Source organism: Rhinolophus sinicus, linkage group LG06 (genome assembly GCF_036562045.2).
Source record: "Rhinolophus sinicus isolate RSC01 linkage group LG06, ASM3656204v1, whole genome shotgun sequence".
NCBI lineage: Eukaryota > Metazoa > Chordata > Mammalia > Chiroptera > Rhinolophidae > Rhinolophus > Rhinolophus sinicus.
In genome coordinates, this window is record NC_133756.1 from 137,015,207 (window position 1) to 137,030,790 (window position 15,584).

Below are 15,584 nucleotides of genomic sequence, written 5' to 3' on the forward strand. Positions count from 1 at the left end.
ACCTCGTGCCATTTCAGTCACTTGGGTGACCTCAATTCTGGCATGACATCCAATTATCCCCTAATATTTGATATGTTAGAAAGTTGTTCTTCAGACTTAACTAATAACTCATGCTTAATTTGACAACCATTATTTTTCTGCTCAACAGAGAAGAAAACAGCTGAATACTTTCCATTCTGTAATTATACATCTGATCTATTGCTCCCTAACTGGTTAAGTATAGAAAAATGACTTAACATCTCATGATCAGAGTTCTCAATAAAGTCTTGTTGCACTAATGGACTTTTCAGTTGTTTTGATCTCCTAAGAGAAGTTACTATATTCAATTTATCTTCATAAGAGTAATTAACATAGTGTCTGGTGTGTGTGTTGGGGGGAATGGGGAACAGGGCACCTTAATAACAGGGCCTGTAGTGATAGAAGTAACCGTAGCACTGCCTGCATATGTTGTTGCTTAACAAATTTTTGCTAATTTGTATGGTGTGTCATAGGCAAACTGTAAGAGTGGAAATTAGGTACCGATTTGGAAAGGGGCTGGAAGACTCAATTGAGGAATCATTTATTTAAGACTCTGTTTCTGTTAAAGATGCAGTTGTAGGTCCGGAAATGCATAGGTGATTGCAGGTGGTCCTCTCCCTTGTGAAATTAATGATTTATTTTAATCAGAGGATATGATAACACACACAATAGACAAGCACATTCGATTTCAACAACAAAATCAACACGATAGCCATATAGGAACATGAAACTGCATGATATGAATATGGAGCATGTTACCTATAATTTTCCATGGTGTTTATTTAAGGAACATATGAAAAACGTGCCACTGGTGAGTAACTCATGACCTCTGAAGCTTAGTTAAGAGTCAAAGCCAGGTTCTTATGGATATTCTACTAAATACTCTTACCTCCATAATTCTTGAGTTTTCTGATTACTTACTTCTAGTTGAACAGATACTTTTATTTCTTGCTAAATTTTAATGGAATAAGAATGCAACAAGGTATTTTCTTTGGGAAAGATGCTGCTTTCCTCTTGTGTAAAAATAATCTTAGGGTTTTGCAGTGGTTTTCTATCACCGTTGTGATAATCTGCAGCACTGAAAATACAGAAGGGTTAATGAAATGAGACCAGACTTTTTTCTACTGTGTATTATTCAGAACCCTATTTCTAGTCTATCCTGATAGAATGACCATAGAAATAGGATTGTATGGTCAAATAACTTTTGAAAATACTGTATTTCATATTCTTGTGTTGGAAATTCAGTGTGAATGGGAGCATACTACATGAAGTAAGAAACAGACTTCACTTCAATTAACTACACATTTCTCAATCTTACTTGACTGCAAACCCTCTTTGTTTTCCTCCTCCTACTTACATCTTGTACAACACATGTTCTGAAGAACATCTTAACTTATCTTAGGCTGAATCTGTATAGATGCTAGTACAGCTTTTGGACATTTCAGCTATTTATTTGTTGTTTAGCTAAATGTCCTGGGTGAGCTTTTAACTTGTCATTTATTATTTTCTCCAAGATTATAGTGATGAATATTGAAAAAGATTCTGGATCCTTGAACATCCAACATTCATATTTCAGGAATAAAATGACAATTTCCCATTTAAGTTGTGTATAATCACTGTTAGCTTTTCAATTAGATAAATGCAGAAGATTCTACACTTGATTTTATGTATAGCCACATACAGTTTTTAGAATAGGTAGTTTCTTGGAAAGGGTGTGTTTTGCCCTTGTATTTAACACCAAGAAAACTGTTAGTCAGGACCTCTCTCCTTCCAAATTTCATAGTGGTACATGGTTATAACTTATTCTAAGAAGGAAACCACAAAGGTGAGAAAACTTTAAAAATGAATACAACTTCTGAAGAAAGCTTAGAGAACCTGAAACTACAGTTCAGAAGACAAAGAAAAGACATAAACATTGATCCTGACTGGCAGGTAACTGCACAACCACATTTAGAGTTTGTAGCTAAAAAATAGCTACTATTTAAAGAAAACTAAAAGGAGTTCAGTATTGGTATGCATTTCACCTATGTGATCTAATTTTATTCTCCTGAAAACTCTGTGAAGTAGAGACCATTATGCCTATTTTATCGACGACTTACTTTTCTCAAGGTCATGTCCAGTAAGAGGCAGAACCTGGGTATGAGGGATGATGAGTCCTGCATTCTTTGGTCAGTGCCTGCATGGAACACAGATCGTCTCTGGGTGGTACGAATACTAAAAATTTACAAGGACAGCATTAAACATGAGTATATTTAGTGAAAAATAGAGAAAACAGACTCTTTCACTCCCTTCTATTGTATTCAGTTTTTATTTCATTGACTTGCACACCTTGAAACACAGTAAGACCTCAGCATTGCTGTTTCTAAAGAAAAAAGTTCTGCCCCATACATTGAATGAAACTATATTTGACAGGGCTTATCCAGCTGCCATCAGACAGAATTCAGGACTGAGGCTTGTTTGTGAATCAATAGCCAGTGTCAGGTCCAAATTGAATGTTATTGCTGTTAGTTTCTTGAGTCATTATTTTATGTCTCACAACATTGCTTAAACCAACAAAAAGGACTTTTCCAGCTTAGGTTTTTTGTTTTTTTTCCCCCTCTGTACTTCATAAGCTGTTTTATTTATTATACTCCTTTCAAAATAAATTGTTTATATTATTTTCTTTTTAAATTTGAGATTATTCGAACACTTCTTTTATTTTGCGTTTCCTGGACTCTGCTGGAAAAAAAAAGTCTTTTTTTTTTTTTTTTTTTTTTTTTTTTTTAGTTCTTGGGAATCCTTCATAAACTACTGAACATAGCAGGGACATACAGGTGAGGGGAGAACAAAAATTATAAATGTGACTCTATTGGGTCTTTCTTAAAGAGCTGCTCTCCGACAGACCTATTTTGTTCAGGGTTTTATTATATTCTTACATTGAATCAATGTAATATGATTTCAGAATACTCTTTCTGACACTAAATATTAGATGGTTAATGAAGACAAAATGACTCAATTATAATTAGCCATGCTCAGTGGGGAATGAACCACAGGAAACTTCAAATTGCCTATCTACCTATTGACCTATTTACCCTTTCATTCACTCTAAATAGTCTTTTATAAATGTTGTACTATGCCCAACAAGTTACTACCTGTTATCACCTTCTTTTTTCTTTCTCAAATAACTCTTGTGAAAATACAAAGAAGTGACTAAAACCAACAGAATTAATATCAGAAACGAGGCAATGTTTTTAAGGGTGATTATCTGCACTTTCTATAGAAACAGAATGAGGAGTGAGGAGAACCTTATATATTAAATCATATGCTGTAGAAGTAAAAGATCTAAACTTTGTCTTTCGAATCTCTAGCTCAATCATTTCATATCACATTATTCTTTCACTTCTTTTATCTTCTCTTGAAGACATAATGCTTGTTTTGTTTCTTTTAGTAGTCTTACTTATGATATTCACATAGATATTTAATTTCTCCTAATACATCTGAGTTTGATATTATAAATAAAATCTAAGCTAAACATATTTTCTTCTCAACCATAGCAACAAAATATTATCTTACTTTTAGTGACCTGAATTTCAAAGAAGCAATAACCATTAAAAAGTCACAGATTTTCATGAAGTAAATCTTGATCTGTTTTTATACTTAATAAAATAACAGTTATCTTTTTGTGATTATTACAATTCGGCACTCTATTTTAAATTTAAAAACTATGAATGGAGCAAGCATGATGCCATTAGTGTTAAAATTCAAATGTGTGAAAGTTACAGGGAATAATTAATGTTCACTGGGGAACCCAATGCTGTATTGCCTATGTGTGATCCAATTGCAAATATTTTTTGAGGACCTGTGATTTTTCTATTTCTTTTCTAGAATGTCATTAATACACAGCAGATCCTTTCTAACTAGTTTTAATTCATTGTATTAATTTATAGCCAAATTGTATTTGTGGTTGAGCTATCAAGAGCTTCTATTCTTAGGTAGGTAGTGCAAATTAGAAATAAACACATAGTTTTACTGAGTGTCCCAAATAATCCTTTAAAAAGTAAGTCAAAACAATTTGAATTTTGACTGTTTTCCTTGCAGAGGGTTAGCTAAATTGGCACAAATACGTAAGTTCTTATTCTTTCATTTTTATCTCATAATTCAATTAGTGTAAATGTCAGTCTCTCTAGATTTTCCTCTCAGGTTCAAAAGTCTTTCTTCATGAGCCTGTCCTTGATAGTGTATATAAAATCCTTCCCTTGTGAAAGGACCACAAAGTGGGGAAGGTGTGTTAAGTTGGGATTGTACGAGGGAGAATCAGGTGATGTTTTCATCCAAATACCCCATGTCAGACTTTCTTGCCTAGAGTTAGTTTCACCACTCTTCCAGAATGAGAGAGAGAGAGAGAGAGAGAGAGAGAGAGAGAGAGAGAGAGAGAGAGAGAGAATCTGGACGGAGGGCTTTCTTCTTAAACTTCTGATTCTGAAACTTTGTGGTCAGCCTAGTCCTTGAGTATTCCCATCTACAATACCTGTCACTGAGGGTGATATTCTCTTTATATTTCATTAAATATACTATGCAGTGCAACAGTATGAAGGTAATAGCAAAATATTTAGAATATTTTGGAAACTAAAAGCAGCTTGATCCAAATAGAATAACTATTTCTTGAGTAAATAGTAGGTACCTGTCACTCCTTGTAATACTGAAGACATAAAAATAAATGAGACAGTCTTTGCCTTCAAGAAATTCTCACCCTAGTCAGCTTTGTTGTTTTTTAAGTAAATTAATACATGTGACCAATGTAAAAAAGCTATGGGAGCAGAGGAGAGTAAACAGCACATATCATATGTATTATCAGAAAAAAGTTTCACAAAATGTCCCATGAATTCTGAACATATGTTCCCCTAAATTTCCCTTTTGAAAGAGAGGAGGTGGCACACGGTATAGATGTCCAGAGAGATGAGTCCAGGGATGCGTGACTCAGCATGCATCCCTTAATTTGCTAAGACACTAGAAGGTGAGGCATTCAAGGAGTAAATGCCAGAGCCTTCTGTTTGTCAGAGATTTAGAAATCTCACCACAAGCAATGCAGAGTTGCCCTGAAACTGAGATTGACAATAACGGATGATCTGAGAGGTAACTTGTGACTTCATTTAACTGGTTCTTTGAGGATGTCAGGAAAATTGAATTTTCTTTTTTAATAAAAAAGGTGGTTGAAAGAAATGTAGATAGCAAAAAGAAATTATATACACACACACATATATATATATATATATATATATATATATATATATATATATGATAGCATGATAGCTTTGGAGGAAGGAACTTGGCTTTCAAGTTTGTCTGTAATGACCTTGAATAAAGACATTTATGTCACTAGGGAAATATCTCAGCCTGTTACTGATCTCTAAGTTCCAGGTTCAGGCTCACTTAAAATCAAACAATCAAATAAACAAATAAATAATTATTGTTCAAAAAAATATTACATTTTATTTATTTATTTTAATTAAAAGTTATTGGGGTGACAATAATAAGTAAAATTACATAGGTTTCAAGTGTACAATTCTGTAATACATCATCTGTATATCACATTGTGTGTTCACGACCCAGAGTCAGTTCTCCTTCATCACCATATATTTGACCCCCTTTACTTTCTTCTACCATCCCTCCTCCTCCATCTCTCTGATAACCACTAAACTACTATGTGTGTGTATGAGTTTTTGTTTCTTTATTTGTTTGTCTTTTTCCTTTGTTGCTTTCAGTTTTATATCCCACGTATCAGTGAAATCATATGGTTCTCGACTTTTTCTGTCTGATTTATTTCACTTAGCATAATCTCAAGATCCATCCACGTTGTTGCAAATGGCACTATTTTATTTTATGGCAGAGTAGTATTCCATTGTGTATCTATACCACATTTTCTTTATCCATTCATATATTGAAGGACATTTTGGTTGTTTCCATGTCTTGGCCACTGTAAACAAAGCTGCAATGAATATCGGATAAGGAACTCATACAACTCAACAACCAAAAGATAGACAATCCAGTTAAAAAATAGGCAGAGGACCTGAATAAACATTTTTCCAAAGAGGACATAGAGATGGCCAATAGACATATGAAAAGATGCTCAACATCACTAATCATCAGAGAAATGTAAATAAAAACAATGAGCTATCACCTCACAAAGGTTAGAATGGCTATCATCAACAAGATAAATAACAAGTGTTGGAGAGGTTGTGGAGAAAAGGAACCTTCATACACTGTTGGTGGGAATGCAGATTGGTGCAGCCACTATGGAAAACAGTATGGAGGTTCCTCAAAAAATTAAGAATAGAATTAAAAAAAAGAAAAACAATTACCACATAATCCATCAATCCGTCTCCTGGGTATATACCCGAAAAATCTGAAAACATTTATCTGGAAAGATTATATTTTAAAATAAGAAGACTAATAGTAATACTCATATTAATAAGAGCTTCTTTGTGTTGAATAGTTATGGGATTCTAAGCCCTCATTAATAACAATTTATATGACTTTTCTCATTTTATCCTCACAATTCTGTGATGAAGCTACTATTATAGATTAAAAACTGAGGCTTAGAGAAGACACGTGATTTTTCCAAAGTCAACAACTAATAAAATGATGATCCTGGCCTCATATTCATCTTTTTCTTATCTCCAAATACTTATAATAACTATATTTCCTAGCTACCTTGGGCTTCAGCTGCAGTTGAAATAGCAAACACCCCTGCTTATTTTCCTGCTGGTATTGTATATTTCTGGACCAAGTCAGACTTCAATTATTAATTTGACCATTTGTCCATCTCATTCTGCTCTCCTACTTTATGAAAATAAACTTCTGCCCCTACAAACTGCAGAACTTGCAATGTCATAGCCATTGGATATGACAACAGATTGTCTTCTGGGAGGGTTCTGTGGATTTCTAGTTATTCTTGGATTTTTACTTCATCATTATGGAAACGTTTGAATTTTCTTTGCCTCTCTTTAAATTCCTCAGTGTCTCCCAGGTCTTCTGTTGCCTCCAGTGATATACCAAAACATATTTTCTCTGTGGTACTTTCCTTGTCCACTTTCCTTTCCTTGTCTACTTGTCCAAAGTATGGACAAGGTAGGTACCTTGTCCATATTTTGCAAAACAACTGTGAGAAGAAGTCAGGTAATGTATGTGAAAGTGCTTTTAAAAACTTAACACCCTTAATTTCCTCCTCATTAAAATGGAAAGGATTGAACTAGATCTTGAGTAAAATGTGTGATTTCACAAATGTGTAGCATTTTTCAATTCAAACACTAAATTTTGGACATGAAATGGGAGCAACTATGTTCACAACTACAGTGATTGGGGTTTGAAAAAGAAAAGTTGAATGGCTTTCTCCTAATGTTTGAGATTCTGGTTAAGGTTTCAAAACTTCAATATTCAATATTTATACTAGTGTGATTTATGTGCATTTAGAGTTGTTCTGTTTTCTCGCTTGATTCATAAAAATTAAAACTTCCTGGTATGTGTACTTGGCATGCAATTTTCTATAAAGAAATGTGAATGTTTTATAGACTATTATTATAGTAGAATCATGTGTTCACTCCTCAAAATCAATTAAAAGTATATGACTGTAGGAGAATATGAGACCCTTTATAATCTGTACCTTGTCATTCTTATCATGATGATAGAGCTACTGTGTATATAAACATCTGTATTTCTTCACCAGGTTATGTTTTATTGAATATCATCAATGATTAAAGGCATAGTTCATTTTTATTAATAATTTTAATTAACTTTATATTAATGACTCCACTATCACCTATACCTTGTGATAGAAATAAAATTAGGGATTGATAATTTTTCAGATTAATACTTTTTAAAGATCAATCCTCTTTCTCTTAGTGAAGTATCATTTCAAAGGTATACTCAGTGTCATTGAAAATTATGTGTGTCACTTTATTGATAAACATAGGTATCATCAAGGTAGCATTTTAAAAAAGAGAATTCAGAATAGGAAATACATTAATTATACATGTGCTTTCTAAAATTAATCCCAAATTATATGCTTTTCTCCCTCCATGAATATCTTTGGTACTACCTTGCTGTATTTTTAGCATGGGATATATATATATATATATATATATATATATATATATATATATAGAGAGAGAGAGAGAGAGAGAGAGAGAGAGAGAGAGAGAGAGATTTCTAGTAACATTCCTTCTTTGGCTTATGTACAGATTTGAAATATAAAAATTAATAGTCACTATTTCTCAACATTTATAATATGTCTCCTAGCAAATAGATTTGTTTATTCTTAATTCTTCAAAATAGGCATCATTGCCTTATTTTCACCTGGGAAAAGCAAAATAGAGAAAAGATAAGTACTTGACCAAGATCATACACCAAGCGAAGGGCAGAATCATGGTACAGACCCAGGTCAGCCCAAGTACAAAGCTCAAATCTTTCCATATCCGCTACTGTTGCCTTTCTGGTTTTAATATATTCATAGTTTTGCATTTCAGTGTTTTACTTATCTTCTACTTCTCTAACTCCTGGAGTCCAGATATCTTAGTCACAGTTGCTGTTCTTCATTTTTGGACAGATAAATATAAATAAACCGTGGAAGTGGAAAATTGCAATAAGAACGGACTTAACAGAATTGCCTTTGTTCAAATTTTAACTTTGTCTTTGAATTTGCTCATGAAGCTGAATGAAATGTGGAATCTCTAAAATCCATAGCATGGCTTTAGCTTGAGATCTAGTGTATGACCTTGAGCAAGTCATGTAACTTTGCAGCAGTTCTGTTTTGCTGTCTGAAAAATTGTGGTAATAACAGATACCATCTGTATGCCCTCTGTGAAGTTGAATGCAATCGCGTTCACAAAGTAGACTGTACTTTGTGGAAGATAGTTGTGGCTTTCAATGAAATAAAAACATTTATTTCTAAGATATTCACTAAAAACATTTGAACAATTATTGCCCAGGATATATTATCTTTTAATGAAAAATAAATCCCTACGACTTTTCGTTACAATCTTTTTCAGCCAATGATGACTGTTTTGTAATATACTTATTACATCTCATGGAGAGTAACAAAAAGCCATTGGGGAAAATGAACTGTAATAAGGATGCTGACTGGAAATGGAAAAGCCCACCAGGGCACATTCTGTGTATGATTGCCTTTCAGCTGTCAGGACTTTTCACTGTGAATTTTATTGGTTTTACCCTAAGCAAACATTAACTACCTTTAATTGGAATATTGTGCCGGCATCTTTAGATTTACCCTTCCTAACAATAGGCATTCCTAATATGCCATGTCATGTGTCTCTCGGTGTTTCATTCAACCAGATCTACTCTTTTCATGAAGCTTGGTAATTAGAATTTGTGGAACATTTTACATTTGTGAGATTTTGATTTCCAACAGCCTTCTCGCAGGGGTGCTGTCAACATTACAATATTTAAAAATGCAATTGTTTATTTAAGAGACAGACCCAAAATGATATGAGCAAAAGCATGTGGCATACTGATTAAGGGAAGCTGTGTGTTTTATGATTTTTCTCTAGGTTTATATTTTCCTCAGTTCTCATTATCTCAACACGCCTGTCAACATTATAAATGACCTGATATATATATATATATATATATAGCCAACTTACCCCAACCTTACTTAGTGCCTCTGACATGGTCTTCTGAATTTTAAACCCTGTCAGGAAGCACATTTGCAGCACAGCCTGTGTAATCCAACTGAAGCAATTGGAGTGTGTTGGGAGAGAACATTTGTCTGGGTGTCACTCTCTGGATTGAAAGAGAACATAATAGAAATGACCTTCTACATCTGCTGGCTATGAAAGTACTACCTGGTGTGAGGAAAGGTAGTAAAATATTGCTTTTAAAAGTCAAAGCTACATAATAACAGGGATAGGCAAAGAGAACTAAAATTACACAGCAAAGAGGGCAGTCTTTCAATGGAATGCTTTGTAACTTTAAGAAAAGAATCCATTATATCCATCAGTGATATATACAAGTCAAACAATACCCATTCTTTAGTTTCCTGCTGTCTGAAATGGACTTTTACTTTTTTCCCTGTAAGTTTTGAACAATTTTGAATATGAAACTTTGCCTTTAGAGGCTGTTTTTCCTAGTTTCAAAATTTAATGGGAGAGGTAGTGGGATAAACGAGGAATCCTATTTAGAAGGATTGGCCTGCTCAGAGTTTTAAATGGTAGTTCACATTCAGTCTGAGGGAGCTGGCTGCTGGTGATGCTCTCCCAGTAGGACTCTCAGATGCTCCACATCCAAACCAGATAGTACTGTTCAATTAATCTATTTAAAAACATGCCTACCTCTCAATTGTTTTCAAAATATGTGCAATCAAGGTCTTTTATCATATGATTCTCAATTTAATTTACAGCCTTAATTTACTGTTCCCTTATTCTTACTGTGTGCTTGTTTACTTCCTCACTTGCATCCTTTTTCTTTTCACTGCTCGGTATCTGCAGTGCTTTCCGTTCATTGTTCCTTCTCCATTTCTCATGTCCAAGTCTTTACGTGCGTGCTGCTTTCCTCAAAATGCTTTGACTGATCACTCTGGGGCTTTGAGTGAAAATCAACATGCTCTGTTCAAAACTCTATTCAGATGACATTGCATCTGAATATTTCATACAGCATTTTATTCTCCACCTTACATTGTAAATGACTCGCATTATAAATGTAATTTACAATTACATGTTTTTGGCATTGTGTACCAATATTTCTGTTATCTTTAGTGAGGTAACAAACTGCCTCCTAATAATTTATTACTACTTCTCATGATTTTTGAGGTTGATTGGATTCAGTTCTTCCTGGAGTCTCTCGTGAGATTGCAGTCAGAGGTCAACTGAAGGTTGTCCAAGAGAGTTCGCTCACATCACTGGGTTGAGAACTCAGCTGAGCCTGTCATCTGCAAAGTCACAGTTGGCTTTTATTTTAGGGTGACCAATTTGTCCTGGTTTTCCCAGGGCATTCCTGATTTGAGCACTGAAAGTCTCACATCCTGGGAACCCACATGGTGTTGAGCAAAGCCAAATGTTTAATTATCCACTCAGCTTAGGCTTCTCACAACTTAGAGGCTGGGTTCCTAGGGGCAACATCCAAAGTGCACTGTTCCAAGAGTTCTTTGCAGAAGCTCCAGGCTTTCTATCAACTAACTTCAGACATCATAGATTATTACTTATGCTGAATTTTATTAGTCAAGCAAGTCACTCAGTCTAGCCTCAATTTAAGAGAAGAGGAATTGAATCCCATGTTAAAGGGTTGACAAAGTTACATTACAGGAGAGAAATTGGAATGATGGATATTGTAGCCATCTTTGGAAGATATAATCTGCCAAACAATGTATTATCTAATCTTTCAGCAGATAGGAAGCATTTTTACATTGCCTTTGTCTGTGTAGTTCTCCCAGGGTAACTTGTACTTCATAGGCACTTGATAAATGCTTGAAAATAGCAACTAGGAGACATATCTTACATTTATTATTCTTGGATAAAAAATTACATTCAGTTTTGTTGAGATTTTTCCTAAGTTTGTTGAGATTTTTCCTAATTTTCCAATTAGCAATAATCGTGCCTCGGATAAACCTCATTGGCTACGATACTGCCACTGCACAAAGCTCTCATTTTCCTAATGTGGTTGAAAGTGAAAAATTTGGGAGAAGCCAAAAGAGAAAATGTACTAGAGAAAATTCATGCTTCATATGTGAAGATCAGTGCTCTGCACTGTCAAAAGTCTGTTAATGATTTCAAACCTTGGGCAGTGTTTTAATAGAGCCTCGGCTAATGTTTGGAAAGGCAGTAACTAACAGCTCTGCTGAGAAACTCATGCATTATGTCATGCATCTACAACTATAGGAGTGATAAAAATTAAACTAAAAAGAGACTCCCGTTTCTGTTTTAGCATTTGCATGTATATTTTTGGTGCCTTGAAGAAAAACGTACTTTCAAGTTATGTAGGGACCCAGACATTGGGGTCACCGTGAGACATGTCATCCCTATAGATGAATAGCCCTACTTTCTATAACCTGTTCCTTATTAGATCTTATTTGTTTCCCCCAAAATAAAATGTGGTAAATCCCAGGCTCTATTCTGTAAACCACATTATATTTATTTGTCAATGATTTACATTACATCATGTGTCAACCTCTCCTAAGTAAAGGATCTGTACCTACACATTAGCCTTGATAAGTAAACACAGAAATTTGGCATTGACTGTAGAAGATTTGAATACACTTATATATCCATAAAAGATTAGTTTTGGGGATAGGGAATGATTTGCTTCTCAAATTCTAGCAAAGAGACAGTTTAATCTTTGTCTATATACAGGGTCAATTCTGTTAGATTCCCACAAACGGGGTGGTCACAGTCTGTGGGCAGCTCTGATGGCTTTCATTACATGGACTGAAGCACAGAAGTTCAGCTCTATTGGATACCAACGTGGAGTGTGTTTTACAGATCTGGATGCCCTCTAATTGCTTCCAAATGTCAGGTGTTCCAAGCAGGAGCGAAGAAGCACAGGCAGTGGAGAACTAATTGGTATTGGGACATGAGGCTTTTCTAGGTCACTGATTTACATTAGGCTTAGGTCAGTAGTAACTCAGATTCATTCTTTTCAGTGGCAAACACTTTACGGGAATTCAGCCCTGGATGCGGTCCCTTTCTGATAGATGGTGTGTGCACCTCAAAAGCAAAGTACAACTGTAAACTTGGCTGGTATTAGGGGTTATTCATCTTTTAGATGTCTGATTTCAATATTAAAACATTGTAATTTAGAAAATGAGTCAGTGCTTCACAAAAGCCAGTTAGGAAGGCAAAACTGGCTATTTTTTTAGACAGGTGAGGACAGTATCAAAACATTCCAGAGACTTCTACAGAAAGAATGCAAGACTTTAACACAGGAATTGCTTTGTCATTTTAATGAAGAGAAAGTGACCTTGACAATGGAATCTAAGAGAACTAATATGTATTGCCTTAGTTTTCAAGAGGCTCCTAGCAGCAGAGGACATGGCCTCATGTCAGTGACCTGTTACTGGGATACTTTGGGCTCCAGACACGTGGTGTAAATTTAATAATTTTGATTGTTAAAACTTTGAGAATTTTTTTGGCAAAATACTTACCTCAGTTTTCCTAAAACAGGAGACATGTTGGAGTATTACTCATACTTCCTCTTCTACATGCCGAAGTAGCTTAGCTTTATCTGTATCCTGGAGAATTTACAAATTACGGTAGTAGAAACTTACAATATACTTGGAAATGTCTCTATTTTTTGTTCATTTCCTTTCTCTATTTCACAACAAACAGAAATATAATCCCAAGGTGTCAGCTTTATATTTCTTGAGGTATCAATTCAGTAATCTCACATTTAACCTTTAGTTCCCCTCTATATATCAAACAATACATTACTTCTATAACCATTTCCTGTGTTCCTACAAATAACCATGTATCAGGCAGAATAAGTTCTAAAGTCAGATTTCAAATTATATGGGTGTTTTAAGAGAGGAAATGATTAAGTTGGCTGTGAGATTAGGTAAAATTTATGGAGAGTGTTGCATTTGAGCTGGTCTGTGACAGATTGGTAGGGTTTTTATATCAGTATTATAATAAAATCTAGGGATGGTATTTCTAGTTAGGGAACGTAGCACCATGGTCAATGATGGCAGAATATAGTGTATATATTTAGGCAAGTATAATGTTCATTATTAGGAGCAAGGAGTTTATTAACAAGTTAATTAGGCATTAGCTAAAATATCCTAGTGCCTTATTACAAAGCACATAAAATGACATCAAGAAAATTTAGTCAGGAAGCCACAGACAGTGTCAGTTAGCAACAGACTCCATTTCTATGTGTATTCATCAAAAAGAAAGTTTGGGGAACAATTTCTATTCTTCAAAGACTGAAAATCTCCAGTTGGTCTATGTCATTACGCTATGTTATGATTTAGGGGAAGGACACCACTGTTTATATAGTCTGCTTCAATGGTGAAGTGGTAATTACACTAAAGGATTGCCATTGCAAGTGCTGTCAGAAAGAGGAAATAGGTTGAATTAGAAGCAATACTTGTGCATGACCAAGCAGTCATTATGCAGACATGAAATGAAGTTTAAACATTAAATATGTATACTGTATATCTGTGCGTATATAAAGGCATATATAATACCTAAATTTTTAGATTATCCACATTTTCCTCAAATTGTGTGTGTGTGTGTGTGTGTATGTGTGTGTGTGTGTGTTTGTGTGTATGTGTACTTTAACATTATGGTTGGGTTGTTACTCAATTCATAGGTAAATCTCTGGCATTGTAATATACATGTTTGTTATAGTGAAGGTTTTTGAAAACGTAGTTCCATATGAGATAAAACATACTTTAATTTTCATGCATTTAAACCCTTGGTCAGCAGATAGCCAATATACTCAGAGTATCAGACTTTCTGCCCCTATGGTCAGTGCTTCCCATAGTATGTTAGGTGCTATATAGTTTGAATGATCTTTGAGGGGAGGTAAATTTAAATGTGCAAATGTAATCAGATTAAAAGGATTATGGGACATAAAAAGCCTCCAAAACAGAATAATTACTATTTGTGACAAAAATTAGCAAAGTGCCAGACTCTAAATAAAAGTTAGGACTGCCCTTGTATTTCAGGGATGAGAGTTCAGTAATAAAGCAAAACTTTCTTTATCTTTCAATGTCCCTTTGGCTAAACTCCTGCCACCTTCTACCCTGCCTGCCTTATGTACAGTAGAGATCAGTTTAGACTACAAGCAGGGCTGTCCATTCTCTTTAGTCACATGACAAACACTTATCAAGCATCTGTTTTGTGCCATGTGGATCCAGAATTGTTAGGCCCTGGGAATGCAGAAAAGAGACAAGTTTCTCCCTCCCAGAAGTAATCTTGTGGAAGACAAGTGAACAAATTAGTATCATTAATAAAATATAAGCCACAGAAATAGTTTTGCACAGAAAAAAGTTTTGTGTACACTAAGCAAATAAATTTTAAAAAGAGCTTTATTTGTCTCAAATTTTCATCCGTTGAAACTGCCTGAATATAGGAGTTTCCTAAAACTGAGAGGGAAAAGGTGAATAATATAATAGATGGCTTCTCACAGACGCAGCTTTATGATTTAAATTTTTAAGCAAAATTTGGCAGCATACGGATGAAAAATGCAAGTACATTGGCAGGTTGGATGGAAGTGAGGATGGGGAGAAACTAGCATGCCAATCAATATCTATATCTCACTTTGTTTAGAGAAAACAAAAAATATGCTTTCATATTGTCCCTGAAAATAATGATTTCCAGCGAAAAAGGGTATATAAAGAAATTTAACTCCAAGGCAGATTATCAGGCCATCTTCAAAGACAGAGTCGTGCAATTGTCAGGAATCAGTCTGATTTTGTGTTTGGCTGAAGCAAATGCTTATGATACATGGGATACATGGGAAGCCTGCAGCTGTTGATAGCACAGTGGCATCCAGAGAAGCAATTCCAAAGATGGGCTTGTTGCCAGCACTGCAAGACTGCTGACACCAGAAAGTCAGGACAAATGAGGGCTTCTTGTAGC

At 34.8% G+C, this 15,584-nt stretch overlaps 1 protein-coding gene and 1 non-coding gene across 7 annotated transcripts in view; one reads left to right on the top strand and one right to left on the bottom strand.

Moving 5' to 3' along the window:
* LUZP2 (leucine zipper protein 2) overlaps window positions 1-15,584 on the top strand; it is a 464,261-nt gene that overhangs the window by 121,074 nt on the left and 327,603 nt on the right. The window lies entirely within an intron of this gene.
* LOC141572618 (U4 spliceosomal RNA) lies at window positions 11,509-11,646 on the bottom strand. The gene has a single exon (XR_012497929.1). It is a non-coding gene; the product is annotated as a U4 spliceosomal RNA (small nuclear RNA).